The following is an 18,255-nucleotide window of genomic DNA, read 5'->3' on the forward strand; positions in this document are numbered from 1 at the left end:
TTACCCATGGGAAAACAGACTCAGTGAGCTAAACTAACTTGTTAGGGTCACACAGCTAGTTACAGTCTGACCAGGCATCTGCCACCGCTCTTGGTGATTAAGGGGTAGGCTTTGAAGTTAGACTAGATTCAAATCCCCATGTCACCTCTTGCTAGCTGGGGAATCTTGGGCATGGTATTTAACTATTCCAATCTTCCACTTTAATTATAACCCTAAGAATTTTCTGTTCTATTCCCAAAATGCTTGTGGGCAGGCCCTGGCTGGACAGTAGTAGGGGTCAAGAGAATAGTGGAAGCTGTAGGCTAGTACAGCTGCCCACCCCAAACTGGGGGAGTGAATCTCTCCCCCTTTCCAGTCTGGGACTCCTTCCAGGCAGAAGTGCCAGGGAGGACAACATGTGAGACCATTTGGACAAACCAGCATACAACTGGCTAGTCACAGATACTTTGACCAACCTCAGTGGGAGAGGCAACAGATATAGGATAAATGCACAGTTCCCTTGAGTGTGCAAGTTCAAGATAATCTTTTATTAAGCATAATTCAGATGATATCTTCCATGACCTCAATTTATATTGTGGCACAAACTACTCTCAAACTCCTCCCCAGAACTTTCTCTAAGGTGGGAGCCAGCTGGACTAACTGTTCACTTTCTTTGCATGTGACTTTTCTCATTATGACATCATACCATAAGGTGGGGGGCCTGTTGCCAGGGCTACTGGACGTAGGGCATATGTCGCTTTAGCCTTTGCTGAGTCCCGACGCCACTGGTTTAAGCTTCCCTTGTGTTCCAGACTCTTTCATTCTCCTCACTTTCGTGGTCACAAAAACAAACATGTCAAAGTGTCTCTCCTCTCATTTCCTCTGTTTCTCTACAGGTTCTTCTGGATCTTTACCTTACCCTGTGTTTACCAACTTCACTTTTTTATTTCTGTTACTTATTCTGATATTGCCCCTTCCCCCCATTCAGTATAATACATTATTTCCTCGGATCAATAGTCACCCAACACTTCCCATGGATGAAGAACAAAAATAATCAAGAGTAAACCCTTAGGTTATTGTGAGGGGCAATTGAGGTAATGTGTGTAAGCACCCAGTACATTGTAAACACTTACATGAATTAGCTGTAATTACATAAACAGTAGTCACCCTGAGTGGCATGAGCTATGACAGCAGGGAGGACAAAGGATACTGAAGATGCTCAGTAAGCTGAGAAATGTTAAATGGTGACCGGTTACAGCTGTGGTGTGTCTGGGAGCCCAGTGTCCTCACTTAATACCTTCGTTTACTTATTCATCAAACATTTATTGAGGTCGGTGGTGGCCATTTGTCATATTCACAGCTGCTCGTGTCTTTTTTTTAAAATTTCAGTTGTTGACTTAAACACTTTTTTTAGATTGTGGTAAAATACACATAACATGAAATTTACCACCTTAACCATTTTTAAGTGTACAGTTCAGTGGCATTCAGTACAGTCACATTGTTTGTGCGACCATCACCACCATCCATCCCCAGAACCCTTTCATCTCACAGTGCCCAATGTCTTTTGAATTGTCTTTCTGTTTCTGGGGAGATTCTTCTTCTGTCTTCCCAATGAGGAAGTCGGTACTCATCCCACCTGCCCAGTGAATGGGATGCAGGACTGGGATGCAGGCTCCACCAATCAGCAATCAGCTGCAGCTGTGCAGACTTGATTTTAGATGGGAGCCACAGGAAGAAAGAGGCTGTGGCAGAAGCCGCCATGTTTGCTGGTGTGGATGGCAGCAGGGGTGTCCAGATTTCGGTGCTGGTGGTCTCAACTGTGGTGGTTCCCAGAGGTAGCAAGGTCAAGCTTCTGATACAGAAGCGAAAACAGTGCTGGCTGTAGTAGTGATTGTGGTAGGGCTGGGTTCTTGGCACTTAGACCTTGGCACTGGTGATAGTTTCCTTATCAGGCCATTGTTTTAGGTGTTACTTCTGGATGTTTTGTCTTGTTTACTTTTAAATAAACTTTTTCTTTCTTTCTTTTTTTTTTTTAATTTTAAATAACTAGCTGGGCGCTAGAACCATGTCAGTCGTTTTTATCAGGACTGCAGAGAACAGTGAGACCAAGATTGCCTAACCCTCTTGCTTTTGGATGCTGTTGGCAGAGCGCCCTTCTGATGAACTGGTTAGGCCCCAGCTCTTTCCTGGTCTCTCCTTGACTTCAGTCGGGGCAGAGAGGACTCTGGAATGCCATAGCTCCTCCTTATTGTTGGGGTCCCTGGGAGAAAAGTTATTTTCAGAAGCTGGTCACTGCCAGGAAAGGGAGGCCCTGTCCAGGGGTTTGCTCCTGATTATTTTTCTTCTTCATCCATAGAATGTTTGCCTGGACACAGGCTTACGGGTAACCACTCCCCTTTCTATTCTGTTAAAATCTTCTGCTGGCTTTTCAACACCATGTCTCTGGGAGGCAAATTCTGTCAAGAGGCATATTTGAGAATGGGAGGCAGGCTGCCTCTTTCTATCAGGAAGTACTGAGAAATACCATCACTCGAGATTCCCCAGAATTCCTCTCTGACCCTTGTTGGCCCGGTACCCTTGTGCCTCAGCGTCCCTCTCTGCAGCATTAGGCTTGGCTTCCCTAGTCCTGCATTGTGTGATTATTGAGGCCCTTCTCTGTGCCAGGATCATTCCAGAGACACACAGATGAGTAAGAGGTGTGACCTTCAGGAACTCACAACCCAGTGGAAGTGAGCCAACAGGTCCAAGCCTCAGCTAGTAGCCATAGAAAGAGATTACTTTATCGTTTATTATCCAGATAGTCACCTTGGCCTGGTCTTGCTTGTCTTCTCCTCTCCGAGTAGTTTTTGTGATTCTCCAGGGAATACGTTTGTGTTCGACTGTTCTGTCCTGGTTGTCACTTGCCACCCCAACCATCCCGGACAGGACATGGGTCATTGGGCATATCATAGAGCCTGGCGATCTTTTGCCCAGCTTTTGTCTTGCACTCCTGTAAATTCCCAGAGGAGATGAGTATCTTCCCTTTTCAGTGACTGCCTGCAGCCCCAGCCTTTATTTTATTTTGTAGGATGACCTCTTCCCAGGAATACTGACAGTGGGGACGTCTACTTCTGATTGGGAAACGACTCCACCCCTTTCTTGGTGTATTTCTATGTTGAGAGCACAACATTCCTTAGACCTCAAAACTCAATGATCCAGCCCCAGCAAGCTCAGTCTTGAGTAGCACCACGAGGGGAACACGAACAGTCTGGTCCAGGTTCTTCTTCTAGTCTCTTCTCCAGCTCTAGGCGAAGACCAGGCGTGCTGCAGTTTCTCATCCCCTGGGAGTGTTGCCTGCATAAGACTACACACCTTCCTAAGCATAAGAAATGGTTTTATGGCACAGGACAGTCCAGATCCATGCCTAGTGCAAGAAGCATTTCTCTAAAGGACAAGCTGTCTGCAGGGTACCAACTCTGCTACCATGGATGAACTTTCCCAGCATCTCATGGACTTGTCTGGTTCCTGAGAGCCACAGCTATCTCCACTATCCCCATGGCTACAGGAGCATTTGCTCTACGTCTTCACAACTGTGAGGCATGTAGCGTGGATTTGTCCTCAAATAAAAGGCTATCTTTGCCATAGGTGAATTTGACTCTGGTAAAACAGAGACCTGCTTAAAGCTTTGAAAATATAGGCCCCCTACTCCCAGCTTCTGTTTTTCCTTTTGAGGTCTCAAGGATCTCGTGAACTTTTAGTCAGCAATCTCAGAGCACCCTGTGTTTTCCCACTGTTATAGGTTGAATTGTGTCCCCCAAAATGTATATGTTGAAATTTCAACTCCTAATATCTCAGAATATGACTGTATTTGGAGACAGGGCCTTGAAAGAGGTGAATAAGTTAAAATGAGGTCTTTCGGGTGTTCCCTGACCCGATGTGATTGTTGTCCTTATGAGAGGAGATCAGGACACAGCTACACACAGTGGGAAGACCATGTGAGAACACAGGGAGAAGACAGCCATCTACAAGCCAAGGAGAGGGGCCTTAGAGTGAACCAACCCTGCTGACACCTTATTCTTGAACTTTCAGCCTCCAGAATTGTGAGAAAACAAATTCCTGTTGTTTAAGTGGCCCCGTTTGTGGTAGTTTATGGCAGCCTGGGTAGACAAGTACATCCTCCCCTTTGCAAGAAGCTTTTCCTTTTTTAATACTGAGCAAGTCTTGGGACCTACCACATAGTCCCCTGCATGTGGGTCCTGAGGACTGGTTTGAAGAGTCTAGAACGGAGCACGCCACATGTGTACCCATTTTGTCTGCAAGGAGGGACATGAAGGAGCAGTGAGGACAGAAGGGGAGACCATTCTAGCCAGTCATAAAAACTGCTTCCACTCTGGCCCTGGATGAGGCAGGGATATTAATCTCTTCCACATGTGCAAGATAGGCCACCAAGTCTGACACTCTAAAGCTTCTCTGTCCAATATGAGAGCCATCGACCACATGGGGCTATCAAACTCTTGAAATGTGGCTTATCTGAGCTGAGATGTGCTATAAGTGTAAAATACATAAAGACTTAGTTGGGAGAAAAAAGCAAAAATCTTATTAATAATTTTTATATAGATCGTATACTGAAAAAGTTTTGAGATTGGGTTAAATAAAATATATCTAAAATTTATTTCACCTGCTTTTTTTTTTTTTTTACTTTGAAAGTGCCTTTTTTTTTTTACTTTTGAAGACAATCGAAAATTCCCTAGGTGGCTTGCTTTGCATATTGAGTGGGCAGTGCTGCTATAAGGAGGGCTTGGGCCTAGGTGCTCAGCTACTAGCCAGCTCTCCTGTGTGTCACAGGCAATCACAATATATTTAGGGCATAAAGTAAAGATGAGACCTGGACCCTACCCTTGAGGGGAATCTAATTTCTCCTCATTGCAGAAATACCCTGGTCGATGCCCAGCTTGTATCTTGCCCTCATATCTAACATCTGCCCTCCATACTTTTGTCCTTTCTCGTTGCTATGATCATTAGCTACTCTCAGATCTTTGACCCCTGCTCCATGGTCAGTTAGTGCTCTTGCCTCTTTCTTTCTTACGTCAGGGATTCCAAGGACAGATTTCTGGTTCTTTCTCCCTAGCCTCTCCTGGACCCAGGGCTGCCCAACACATTAATGGCCTTCTTTGTCGACCTTCACTAGAGTTCATGCAGGATGCTGGGGCCTGGGTCCTGGTTACCTGGTGCTCCTTGAGCTCTTGTTCAGTGTATATGACATTGGCCTCAGCCCTTGGGATCAGGAGAGGAGGCCAGGAAAAGAAGCAGCCCCCTACCTTGAAGGAATGTGATCTGTTTTGAATTCATCCCATGAACAAACCAGTGCAGGGTCTCATCAACTAGACTCTACTTAGCCACCTCCTGACCTTGCATAGAAAGCTCTGCCAAGTTGCTTTTCAACACAGACAACTCAGCGTTCATGTGATACATTTCTGAGGCTCAGGGGGAAATGTTGCAAAAACTGGGAATGTGTGAATTGAGGAAATGGAATTAATTAAGAAGTATAAATCTAGAAATTATAGAGATAACAGACAAAAGGGGGCCAAGCTCTTCTGGTGGCTACTCTGGGGAGCTGTGAAGATGAGGGAGGCCTGGGGTCCCTGCCCGTGACTTCCCAACTCCCAGACACTCTGCTTTTAGGCTCTGGGTCATGTTTGTCTTGCCTCAAGACCCTCTCAGACAAGCCTTCTGGGTTCCTGCCTCTATACCTTTGCTCATATTGTTCTTTCCTCCCGGATGCCTTGCCATGCCAGGTCTGCTCATTCAAATATACAATCTTCCCTCTCAGTCCAAGTTCAAATACTCCTTCTTGGAGCACCCTCGGATTAATAACTAGAAATGATGTGTCCCTTTTGGGGACACCTTTTTTTTGCTTACCTAGTGTCCCTTCCCCACCTCTCCTCCTAAACTGGGGAGCTCCTAGGGACAGGATTGTGCTTTGTCCCTCTCTCTGTCTCCTGTAGGGTCTCCATCTCCTAAGCATTGTGTCTGGCTCTAGTGTCTACATTTTTATGGTAAATGTTTACCTCTGTCATAGCACAGATACATAGAACATTTTCTTGTTCTATGTATCTGTCTGCATGTCTTTCTGCCCTGATAAACCGTAAGCCTCCATTGATGCCTACCAGGTACAAGCTACTGGGGTTATAAGAATAAACCAGCCACAGTCCCAGTCCTCCAGGAGAGCTTGGACTAGAGGCACAAATAACTGCCAGCATTATTGCAAATGGTCTGGCAGATGTGTGTCCGGGGGTGGGGATGGAACAAGGAGCAGAGGTCAGTTCTGCTCCTCAACAGAAATAGCTCAGAGCAGGTCTTGAAGGATAAGAAGAGTTGTGGAAGGTTGGATTCTTGGGGAGGACCTGGAGATGGTCTGCCAGATAATGTGGACCAGCCCATGCACTTGGAGGAAAAGCGGTCTTGTGTCTCTTTGACCTGTATCCTACATATAGCAATACTTTCTGTGGAACAGATGTGTAGAACTATCTGATTGACTGTCTGACTGACTGAATGAACTTGGAGCTCTGAGGATGAGGAACCACAGTGACTCACTTATCTCTGCTAATTTTAGATGACCTCTGAGGGTGTACAATGCCTGAGCTCGATTTTTCCACAGATGCCTGCTGCTAGAATCATCTGGGTTGCCTGTTTCATACCAGGTTCCTGGGTCCTTCTTCTAGAGAGTCATATTCAGTGGGTCTGGTGTGGGTTCCAGAATCTCTGTTTTACAAGTGTCCTACGAAACCCTAATGATCAGGCAAGTCTGACAGACTGCTACTAGCAGGAAGGGAAGAACGACCCGTGTGCTTATTAAAAATATACAGTCCCGGCACTTAGTAAGTTATATAACCATCTAACCACTATGTTGTACACTTGAAACTAATATAATATTGAATATCAACTGTAATTGAAAAAGAAAAAAAAAAAAGAAAGAAAAAATACCGTCCTGGAACCCAAGCAGACCTCTTGTAGAATCTTCAGGGCAGAATCTGGTGTGTTTAACAAGCACTCCAGAGGAGTTTCGCTCTCTAAAAGTTGGGGAACACACTGCTTGAACCCAGTGTGTTCTGGCTGCTCGTTAGAATTACTTGGAGCTTTAAAATGGTCTGGGGCAGGGTCCCATTATTGATTTTTCTTAAAAGCTCCCCAGATAATTCTGGTACAGACTTTGAGCTGAGAACTTCTGTGACAACCCCTGATTATGGTCCTCCTGGCACCTAGTTAGCCCTGGTGGGATTTTCAGCACCCCTCAGGTTACATCCTGTACGTCAGTGTTTCTCACATCTAGCTGTGCATTGGAGACACATGGTGGGGGTGCTTTTCAACTCCCAGTAGCTAAGTCCCCTCTGACTGCAAGTGAAGCAGAACCCACATGGGGTGAGGAAGTTGAGAGGCTGGGACTGGTTATTTTCAAAACTTTTCCTAGATGTTTCTAATAGGTGGCCAGGGCTAAAGCCCCTGGAACGTGGCTGCTTGTGGGTAGGTAAGTAGAGCAGGCCCAAAGTATTCGTAGCTGAAGCATTCACAGCTGAAGCATTTGTAAACCTCCAGTGCTATGCGGAAGAACAGCCTTTTTCACAGCCTCAGCTCTGTCAGGATTTAACACACCTGCCAGATTCTGCTTTTAAAAATGGCTGCATGAGCCCTCCTTGTCAGAGGCTCTCTCTAGGCCATCCTTTCATTAGTTATTAGGTATTTCCATAACTGATCCATCAGCCCACCTGTAAAAGTGCCAAGGAGAAAACTTTAATGATCATGCATCTCTTTGGCTTTGTTACCGTAATTTCTGGAGAACAACAATTACTCTGTATCTCACTGTTCTTCCTCTGAGTGCAGTGTACTTCCAGTTGGTTTAGAGGGAGCATCATTCTTCTGCACTGTCACCTACTGTGTGCTAATGTCTGGCTTCTACCAGCAATTTGGGACCTTAGGCAGGATATCTGGTTTAGGAATCTGCTAGCACATACATTTGTGCATTCAGTGTATCTCTGTCAAGCACCTTCCATGAGCTGGGCCCTGAGCTGGTGGTTGGAGATAAAGTGTTAAAACTGCCACTTTGGAGATACGTACAACACTGAAGAACTGAGAAGTGAGCATTGAGTTCTGGTGTGTGTGCGTGGTGACTAGGGAAGCCTTCTCCAAAGAGGTGACATTTGACTGGAGTTTTGAAATAAATAAGAACCACGCTGAAAGGGAGCACAGCCCTTACGACAGTTAGCAAACTTGCAGGCGATTAGAATCACCAGGGAGCCCAGGCTATATGCCAGACCATCAAAAAAGAACCTCTGGGGATGAACTCTGGGCAGAAATATTTTCAAAATCTCCTGAGGTGATTCCGAAGGGCAGCAAAAGTTAGAAACCATGAACTAGGAGAATGGAAGTGGAAGTCACCTAAAAAAAATTAACATAGCTTTGAAGGTAACCTTCCATAGGTTGTCAGTCCATAAACTTCTTTCTAGAACTTCCCAGGGGTTCCAGAGAAAGGATGGGGGCTTTGGAGCAGAGAGACGATGTGCTGACTGCTGTAAGATAGCAGTATGCCTCTGGTTCATTTATTCAGACAGTTGATACTTCTAAAATATTTACTGAATGTCTGCTCTGTGCTAGGTGCTGGGAAGCCAGCAGTGAATAAGATCAAGTCCTTGCTCTCAAGGAGCTCATTGTCTAGTAGAGAAGATGGACAGACACATTTCTCATGCAGTAGTAGGGGTAGGGACATGGCATTAAGGGAGCCTCCAGAAGGGAGCCTACTGCAGTCTTGTGGGGTTAGGGAGAGCTCCCAGAGGAGGAAGTGGCCTTAAGGAGATATCTGAAAAAATTGGCCAGGCAAAGGGGAGAAGGGAAGAGATAGAAACTGCACGTGCATAAGGCTAGAGACAAGAACGAGTATAGTACACTCAGGGGATTGTAAATATTTATTCTGGCTGGAGTATAAAGTGTGACATGGGAGAGGAATAAGAGAGAAGAGGAAAAAACAATCATGAGCCAGATCATAAGAGGTCTTATTACAGAGGTCTGTATGAAGTCTGTACTTTAGCCTGATGGCAAAACCCTACAGAAGGGTTTGCCTATCAGACATGTGTTTATTCGTGCATTGTGATTAGATTGCAGGGGTTTTACAGGAATCTTTGTGACAGATGACAATGGTCTGAGCTCAGGTAGTGGCAATGAAAGTGGAGAGAAGCAGATGATATATTTAGGAACTCTGGAGGTCTCTTTTTGTATAGTTCTCTTCTCTCTGGGGCTCTGTCTTGTGAAATCTGGCTGCCTTGGTCTCCTCAGCTTAAGAAGTTGGCCTGGCTCTGCTTGAGTACCCCCCGCCTCCCACTGTGGCCTGAACACTACTATTCAGGGGTCATTGTCCTTTGTTAATAATGTCCAATGTCTTGGAAACTTGTTTTTTGGTCGCTTCAGGCAGGAGGTAAATCTGGTCTCTATTAGGCTATCTTGACTGGTGGCAAAAGACCTTCTTTTCATTTTTCAATCCGAGAATTATTTAAGAAAGAGTTTTAAAAAGTCTGTATGGCAAAGTCCTTTTGTTTTCTGTTGTTAATTTTTATTTAATTATTACTATTTTATTATTATTGTTTTTATAACTAGAGAATGTTTTCTATTTTATTTCTACCTTTTGAGATTCAAAAAGATATAACCTGAAGCCTACAATGTTGTCAATTCTTGTGATTTTAGTTAAAAAAAAGACATACTTTATTTTTAGTGTATGAAGTGTCAAGTATAGTAGATGTATTTTATTAGTTATATTATTTGGGTCTTTTCAGTCCTTACTTTTTATCCACTTGATCTGTCATGGACTGAGAGAGGTCATTTAACTTTTGCCACAAATATTTCTGTACTTTTTCTTGTGTTTCCATGAGTTTTTGATTCACGTTCATGATGTTTGTTATTTGATGCATAAATGGCTTTTTGTGACTGTATCCTTTATCATTACGAAATACCCTTTTCTACTTTATTTCTTTGTTTTGCCCTAAATCCAACTCGTTTGATGTTATGATCTTGATCACTACTTTCTTTTTCTTTGCATATGCCTTGCTATCTTTGCTTTCTTGTCATTTTCAGTTTAACCATAATTTTTAATTTTGATATTGTGATTCACTTTCAGATATTAAAAAGCCCAACCTAACTTCACACTTGGTGGGTGGTACCCTTCCTTCCCCTTTGCACTTCTACCCCGACAGTTTCCCTGACTGCAGAGAACACCTTCACATTTCTAGTCTTCAGCAGATATAAGATGATGGGGATGACGTTTGCTGCGTTGGTTTTGGTATCTTTTACCAAGATTTGCATGGATATATTTAGAATCGTTCTTTAGAATGTGGGGGGTGTATGTTATCTGTCATTTTCATCTTTGAGTCTTTAACTGAAAATCTAAGACAACAGGAAAGTCCCATCCCACTTCCTATTATAGAAGTAAAGCAAAGAGAATTGATGCTTTCAGCCCTGTCTAAGGCAGAGAGAGATTAGATACTAATTGTTAGTTGGTACTGGTTATCTAGACAGAAATAACCCTGGAATGGAGAAAGAAAATGGAGTTATTCAATGTGACAAGCTCCAGTCATGTGCCTGATGTGTGCCAGGTACTGTCCTATATGTTTTGAGGATGCAAAAATGAAAGGCATAGTCCTTGTCCTCAGGGTAAGGAGACATGCGCACATAGAATCAGCTATCATACATGCTGGTTCTGGTGTGTGTCACTGCTGTCGAGCAAATGAAACACACTAGGGACCTAGAGAAGGGAGGAATGCCTGGGATGGAGGGTGGGGTTGGGCACTGTGGTTCAGGCTAGGAATGACCTTCCATGAAAAATGTGCGCTTCTTGTTCCGCAGGGCAAAGCCAGAGATGACATTTCCTTTTTGCCTCCAGAAGTGGCCACATGACTGCTCTTGCCAATGACATGTGAGACACTTCCAGGCTGGAGCTTTTAAGAAGTGAGTGTGGCTACAAGAAGGTCATTGCAATGAAGGTTTTGGGAACAGTAAAATGGTTCAACATAAGAAACAGGGTTTCCTCAACAAGAATTACACCAAGGAAGATGTATTTGTACACCAGACTGTACACCATAAAGAAGAATAACCCCAGGAAGTAGGTCCTCAGGGTAGGAGATGGAGAGAATATCGAGTTTGATGTTGTTGAAGGAGAAAAGGTGCAAAGGCAGCAAATGTTACAGGCCTTGGTGGAGTTCCAGGGCAAGGCGGTGAATACACAGCAGACCGTAACCATTATAGACGTGCTACCCACATCGCAGGCGTCCCCCATGCGATCACCAGCAGAATGACTGGAATCGTGATAGTGGGGAAAAGAGTGAGGGATCGGAGAGCGCTCCCGAAGGCCAGGCCCAACAGTGCCGGCTCCACCACAGGCGACGGTTCCCACCTTACTCCATGCAGAGGCCCCATGGGTGTCAACCACAGTATTCTAACCCTCTTGTGTAAGGAGAAGTGATGGAGGGCGATAACAACCAGGGTACAGGAGAACATGGTAGACCTGTGAGACACAATATGTATTGGGGCTGTAGACCGCGATTCCACAGGGGCCCTACTTGCCAAAGACAGCCTAAAGATAGCTTAGAGAGGATGGCAATGAAAAAGATAAGGAAAATCAAGGAGATCAGACCAAGGTCAGCAGCCACCTCGACATCAGTACTACTGTAACTTTGATTCTGACACGGACGCCCAGAAAATCCTAAACCATAAGATGGCAAAGAGGCAAAAGCAGCAATCTATCAGCTGAGAACTGGTCTGCTCCCCAGGCTGAGCAAGGTGGGGCTGCATAGACACTGGCTCACCATCTCTGCCATCATCTGGTTTAGCCATCCAACAAGAAGAAATGAATATGAAATTCCAGCAAAAAGAAATAAACAAAAGATTGGAGCTAAAGACCTTAAGTGCTTGCTTTTTGCCTGTTGACCAGATAACTAGAAATATCTGTATTATTTATGCAGCATGGTTTTTTTTATTATTTTTACCTAAAGTCGTCTCTTTTTGGTAATAACAAACGTGTTTTTTAAAGCCTGGTTTTTCTCAATATACTTTTCGAGGTTTTGAAATTGTTTCATATCTGCAAGTTGAGATTTTTAAGAACTTTGTTTTCAATTTGTAATAAAAGTTTACAGCTCGATTTTTTCAAAAAAGTCAGCAAACTGCAAGCACCTGTTAAAGGTCTTAAATAAAAATAAATAAAAAAAGGAGTGTGGTTTCTCCCCTTTCTCCTTTGTTGGTTGGAAGCAGAGGATTCTGAGGTAGAACCAGCAGACAGCAGGAGCCTGTCATCCTGACATCATCCCAAGGAGGAAAGTTGTCTGCCAACCAGGAACACCTACTTTGTTCTGCTATTTGAGGGAAAAACAAACTTCTGTCATGATAAGCTACTGTCAGCTTGGGACTGAGAAGAGTTAGAGTTATACTAGTAAATATGGAAGATTTCATGGAGGAAGTAGCATTTGAACTGCGCCTCGAATAGCATATAGGATTTTGACAAACAGAAACGAGAAAGAAATTCTAAATGGTAGGAAGAGGGTGAGCAAAGTTTCAGAGATGGAAAAATACAGAGATGGGATTGTTCAGGGAAGCCTATGTATCTGGTATTGCTAAGGCTTGGCATTCTTAGTGGGGCTAGGCAGAGAAAGGTAAAAAGCTGAACTGGGATAGATCATGGAAAGTTTTGAAGGAGAGGCAGGTTGTTTATGTCATGAAGGCAATGGGGAACCACAGAAGGTGCTTGAGCAGGAGAATGACCTATTTTGCCTGTCAGAGAAGAGCCAGGCTTGGCATACCTTGAAGGTCCAGTTTTAAGGCTGGCTCAAGACATTGAGAGTTAGTAGATACCTTAAAATAATTGGCATAAAAACATTTTATTATAGAAAATTATAAAAATTATATAAAAAAGCATCTGCAAAATTAGACAGACTTGTATAATGAATTATCACGTATCCGTCATCCAGCTTCACTACTCATCATCTCATGGTCAGTCTTGTTTCAGCTAAACTCCTACCTACTTACTTCCTGTCCTGTAATATTTTGAAGCAAATACAAGACTCATCTCACTTTATCTGTAAATATTTCAGTGTGTTTGTCCAAAAGATTATGACTTTAAAAAAAAACGATCACAATACCATTATCACACCTAGATAAAGTGAACATAATTCTTTAATGTTATCAAATCTAGTGGATGTTCATATTTTCAATTGTCTTATAACTTTAATAATTTTTTGAAAATAATTTTTTAATAAAAAAATTTGCTTTAAGACATTTAAAGGATTCCTTCTTCCATCTAGAGAGCAGTTCAAGTTCAGGTTAGAGAACATTTAGATGATCCCATTATGTTTCATCTCACTCAGTTTGGAGGTCTCACTGATGATGGTGAAGGGAGCCATTCTAGTGCTGGTTGGTCCCATCTTGTGCTGAGACTGGGTTCAAATGTGTAAGGTGAACTGGTGGAGAGGTGTCTAATAGAGAACCCATCAGGAGGAAGCATCAGGAACCAGCCTGGACTGCTTGCTCTGGTCAAGACGCCTCTTAGCGAGGAGCAATTTTGAGTGCTGTGTGACTTCTGATTTGTTTCCTGGCTTCATCCTGTTTTGAGTGAAAACTGGGAGGGCAGACTCTCCTCAAATTCTTTAGGATGTTGGGGTCACAAGCTAACTAGAGTTGGCATCCCTGTAAAAGAGCGTAACACTAAAGTGGGGAATGGTGTGGTGCTCTCTGCCTGCACCTCTGACAGAGGCTGGGTCAGCAGGGCAGGGCAGGGTGCAAGAATGGGTTTCTGCAGGTGTAGTGTTGTCAGCAGGGATCCTTTGAGCCTGAGGTGGGGAGAAACCCTCAAACAGCACCTTGACCCCAAAGAGGGATGCTCTAGGGGAGGAAGACTGAGTCGGCACCAGGGATCCGCTAGGGACTGTGCAGGTGTTGCTCATCTTGACCATCACATCCATCCTGTGAAGGGACTGCTTTGGACTGAATCTTTGTGTCCCACTCCAATTCACATGTTGAAATTCTAACTGCTGTGTGATAGTATTATAAGATGGGCCCTTAGGGATGTGATTAGGTCATGAGGGTGGGGTCCTCATGAATAGAATTAGTGCCCTTATAAAAGAGATTCCAGAAAGCTCTCTTGACTTTACCACCATGTGAGGACACAGTGAGAAGGTGCCAGCTGTGAGCCAAGATTATCTCACTAGATACTGGATCTGCCGGCACCTTGATCTTGGACTTCTCAGCCTCCAAAACTGTGAGAAATAAGTTTCTGTTGTTGAAGCTACCCAGTTTGTGGTATTTTTGTTACAGTAGCTTGAATGGACTGAGACAATAATTTTTATCTTTATTCTATAGATAGGGAAACTGAGGCTCAGTTTTCCTGACTCCGACGCCTACATTTTAGGTCTAAATAGTTCATTGGATGTTTGGGCCAAACTGGGCTTTGATTCATGGTTCAGGAAAAAAGTTATTTTTGGGCTTTCATTTCAGGGTTCAGAGAATCAGCTTGGCTCTTCTCATTCAGGGTTCAAAATTTAGTCTGATTCCTTGGCCCTAGGAGTCTCCAGGCATAATTTTTAGATGTGGTGTGTCCTTGAGCAGCTGAAGGTGTGAGCTTCTTCTCTGGCCTGTGGGTCTGGGACAGTGATGGCTGTGTTCATTAGGAGGGAAGATGGCTGTGGGGTGTGCAAACTGAGCAATGACTGGTATCGAAATGGATGTGGGTAAATAAAAGTGAATTTTGCTTGGACTCATTTTTATCAGGTAGTTTCATTTGCAGGGTGATATTCTACAGTTACAGGCAGACTGGGGCCCAGCTGGGGCTGGGTGGTGGCGGGCAGCTTTGTCTTCCTTGCTCTTTCTAGTCCCAGGGTGAGGTGCTTCTCAGCCAGTCCCCCTTAGGCATTGCCAGAGGAAACTTTCCCCACCCCGGTCTGACTCAGAAAGTGGGGAGAAATGCCAGAGGCAGAGCCAGGCACAGGCCCTGGCAAAACCCGTTGGCCAAGTGTTTATAACAGTGAGAAACTGGAAATGGCCCAAATGCCCAAGGGTCAGAGAAGAGAGGGAGGATGAAAGCATTTCAGCACCTATTCTGTGCCTTATCATATATCATCGCAATGGCATCGTCTCTATTTTATGGATGGAAAACATAGTTGAGGGTAGAAGGTATGGGGGTTCTCCAAAAGGAGATCAAGAACTCTAGTCTAGGGCAGCTTTGGCATACCAAAAGGGGCTTACCGTGCTGTTTTCATGTGCCAGGCATGTGCTGAGAAATTTACAGGGAGTATTCCATTTAAGCTTCAACAACCTCCAGAGAAGTAGATATGAACACTCCCATTTTAGGAGAAACCAAAGCTTATTTTTTAAGGGAGAAACTGAGGCTCAAAGATAAGAAATAATTTTCTTAAGGTCACATGTGTGTGAAATGGCCAAGCCCGGATTTGAACTTCAGTTTTGTAAAACAAACCCTAGGCTCCAGTGCCAGGCTGTGTGGGTTCATACCCCTGTTCCTCCATCCTAGTTGTGTGAAGCTAGGGAATTGCTAATCTCTTTCTTCCTTGGTAAAATGGGCATGATAATAATTCCTGCCTCATTGGGCTGTTGGGAAGATCAAAAGTTCAAACAAGTAAAACCCTATGTGCCTGGCACACTCAGTAAATGCTGACTGTTGTTATAGGTGTGATTACTACTACTTTTCTAAGATGCTTACATGGCTCTGGGATATTTTTATATTGATGGAAACCGACTGGGATTGAATGCTTCCTTGCCTTAGAAACCTTGGGCCAATCTGATAACAACAGCCTTTGAATATTCTACAAATGGAGTAATATCTAGAATAAAACCCGTACACAGGACAGTGGAGATTCTGTTTATCCAAGCCAATGATGACTTCTGGAACAGTGCAAAGGTGAGATGAAGGTGCTTGCTGATGAGATAACTGGGTCACAGAGGTCTCATGCCGTCTCTGAAAGAAATGAAAGAGAAACTGGGCTTGAAAGGACTTGGTGGGTCTTTAGAGGGAGCTCTGCTTGTGGTTTAACAGTCTTGTCAAATTTTCATTTATCTATTGGGTTGTGGTCTTTATGGTTGGCTTGTTGAGATCCTTCTTCGAGGTAGGGGAATCAATTAGATGCTTGAGCCCAACGACCTTCTCCATTTTCCTAATTCTATGAAACATGCTATAATGGATTCAGATGGCAGGTCACAGACTCAGGCATTGTGGAGGGACCAATCGGTGTGTCTATGACTTGACCTTGGTGGAAGGCTATAACCCTGATTGCAAAGCTCTGAATCTTCCAATCCAGTCATCTGTTTATAATTCTATCCCCTGCCCCAGTTTTACTGAGATATAATTGACCTACATCACTGTATAAGTTTAAGGCATGCAGCATAATGGTTTGACTTACACATATTATACACATATTATATACATACACATATTATATACAAATATATACATATAAATATGAGTTGTGAAGTATATTCTTGATTAAAAAGTTTTCAACATTTTATACTCACCTCCTACAAAAAATATAGCTTTCTTATTTACCCTCGCAACTCCTGCATTCACTTCTGTTCTCTTTATCCTCCTAATATAGTTATGTTGTGATTTTTTTTGTTGTTGTTGAACCGATATCCAGTGTTTGCCTTATTATCCAGTGTTTGACTTATAAATATTGTCCGTGACTGAATCACATATGTGTAATGATTACGTTTTACTTCTTATACAATATGATAACACAATGTAATATATTCACCCCTCTGTTGTCTATTTCCAGAAACACAGGTTATATTTCCCAGCCTCCTTTGTGGTTCAGCTGGGACCATGTGACTACATTCTGGCCAATGGAAATGCAAGTGGAAGCGATATAGCCCTTTCAGTCCAAGGCAGTCCACCACCTTCTCCCCGCCAGGCAGGTAGAGTGAAGGACTCTGAGATGGTGTAGTTGCAAGATGAAAGCAGCCTGAGTTCCTGAGTCACCACTTGGAGGAGAGCCACCAACCAGTAACAGCCTGTGATGTGATGAGATATAAACCGTTCTGTGTTAAACCACTGAGATTTCAAGATGAGTCTGTTGCAGTAGCTACCATAAATACCTAATACTTTTAGCATTTTTATTGTTCTCCAATTTGCTTAATATTCTTTTAATCATCCTAATTCATTCCCAAACTCTCTCACAGAATTACAAACTTTCTCAGTAAGGTCAAACACCCAGCTTCTTCAATTGTGCTCTTCACCCTTCATTGCCCACCTAATCTTAGTGCCTAGCGATGGGACCGCAGGCTTTTCTCTGCCTGATGGGGAATTAGGAGGCTGGTTGGAACAGGAAACAGGTTATATTTAAGGAGAGGTAGTCTAACTTAATTGTAAAGAGCTCAAGCTCTTCAAATTTAGTGTGACTTCAGGCAATTTTCCTAACCTTTTTGAGAATTTCTCATCTGAAAAATGGGGATAATAATATTCCCAGCTTCATAGGACTGTTGTGAGGATTAAAAAAGATGATTCTTGTAAAGTGCTGTCAGCACAATTTCTGGCACAGGGGATGTGCTGATAAATCCTAGTTATTACTTTTAAGATTAAAAACCTCTGGGGAATGACTATGCTTTCCAAGCCCCAAGAAATTTAATCCGAAAGTGAGTTTTGCTTTGCTTCCAACTATAGGCAGCTAGCTGCTCTCCAACTCTAGAGACCAGCTGAAGAGGAACCAACATGGAGAAGTCTGTCCCAGGGTGTGATAACAGTAGCCTCCTTAGGGACTGGGACCACGTGCCAAGGATCTTGTTCTATTTCCTCGGCCCAGGCTGAGCTGGGCTGAGCTGGGTACCTCCACTTCATGATTCTCTCTTTCCACCCTTGGGTTAGGAGACGGTGATGCTCACTCTCCTTCCTTCCCTTAGAGTGGAAATGGGTGCCAATAAAGTCAATGCAAATGTTTATTGAGTACCTACTACATGTCAGACACCATGCTAGGCAATAGATTATAAGAGTTAACAAATAGAAAGACTTTGCCATTAAAGAGCTTATAATTAAGAGGGAGAGGCAGAGGGTGAACAAATGAATGTATAGTTATACACTGCAGTCAGGGCTGGAAAGGAAAACTACCCTAGGAGCGATTGTTCAGGGTGACAGATTTTATATACAGCAGTCAGGAAGGTTACCCGGAGGTGATGGATACCAGGAGGTGACAGATATCTAGTGGCCAGGCAACTGGGGAACAGCACATGCAAAGATACTAAGGAGGGAAAGCCCTTGGCAGAGGGTTTTAT

General features: G+C 43.6%; 1 pseudogene; it reads left to right on the plus strand.

The window, feature by feature from the left end:
* The first annotated feature begins 1,738 nt into the window (after positions 1-1,738).
* LOC120621165 (Y-box-binding protein 1-like) lies at positions 1,739-11,789 on the plus strand (annotated as a pseudogene).
* The last annotated feature ends 6,466 nt before the right edge of the window (positions 11,790-18,255 follow it).

The sequence above is a fragment of the Pteropus medius genome, unplaced genomic scaffold (assembly GCF_902729225.1).
Source record: "Pteropus medius unplaced genomic scaffold, Ma_sr-lr_union100, whole genome shotgun sequence".
Taxonomy (NCBI): domain Eukaryota; kingdom Metazoa; phylum Chordata; class Mammalia; order Chiroptera; family Pteropodidae; genus Pteropus; species Pteropus medius.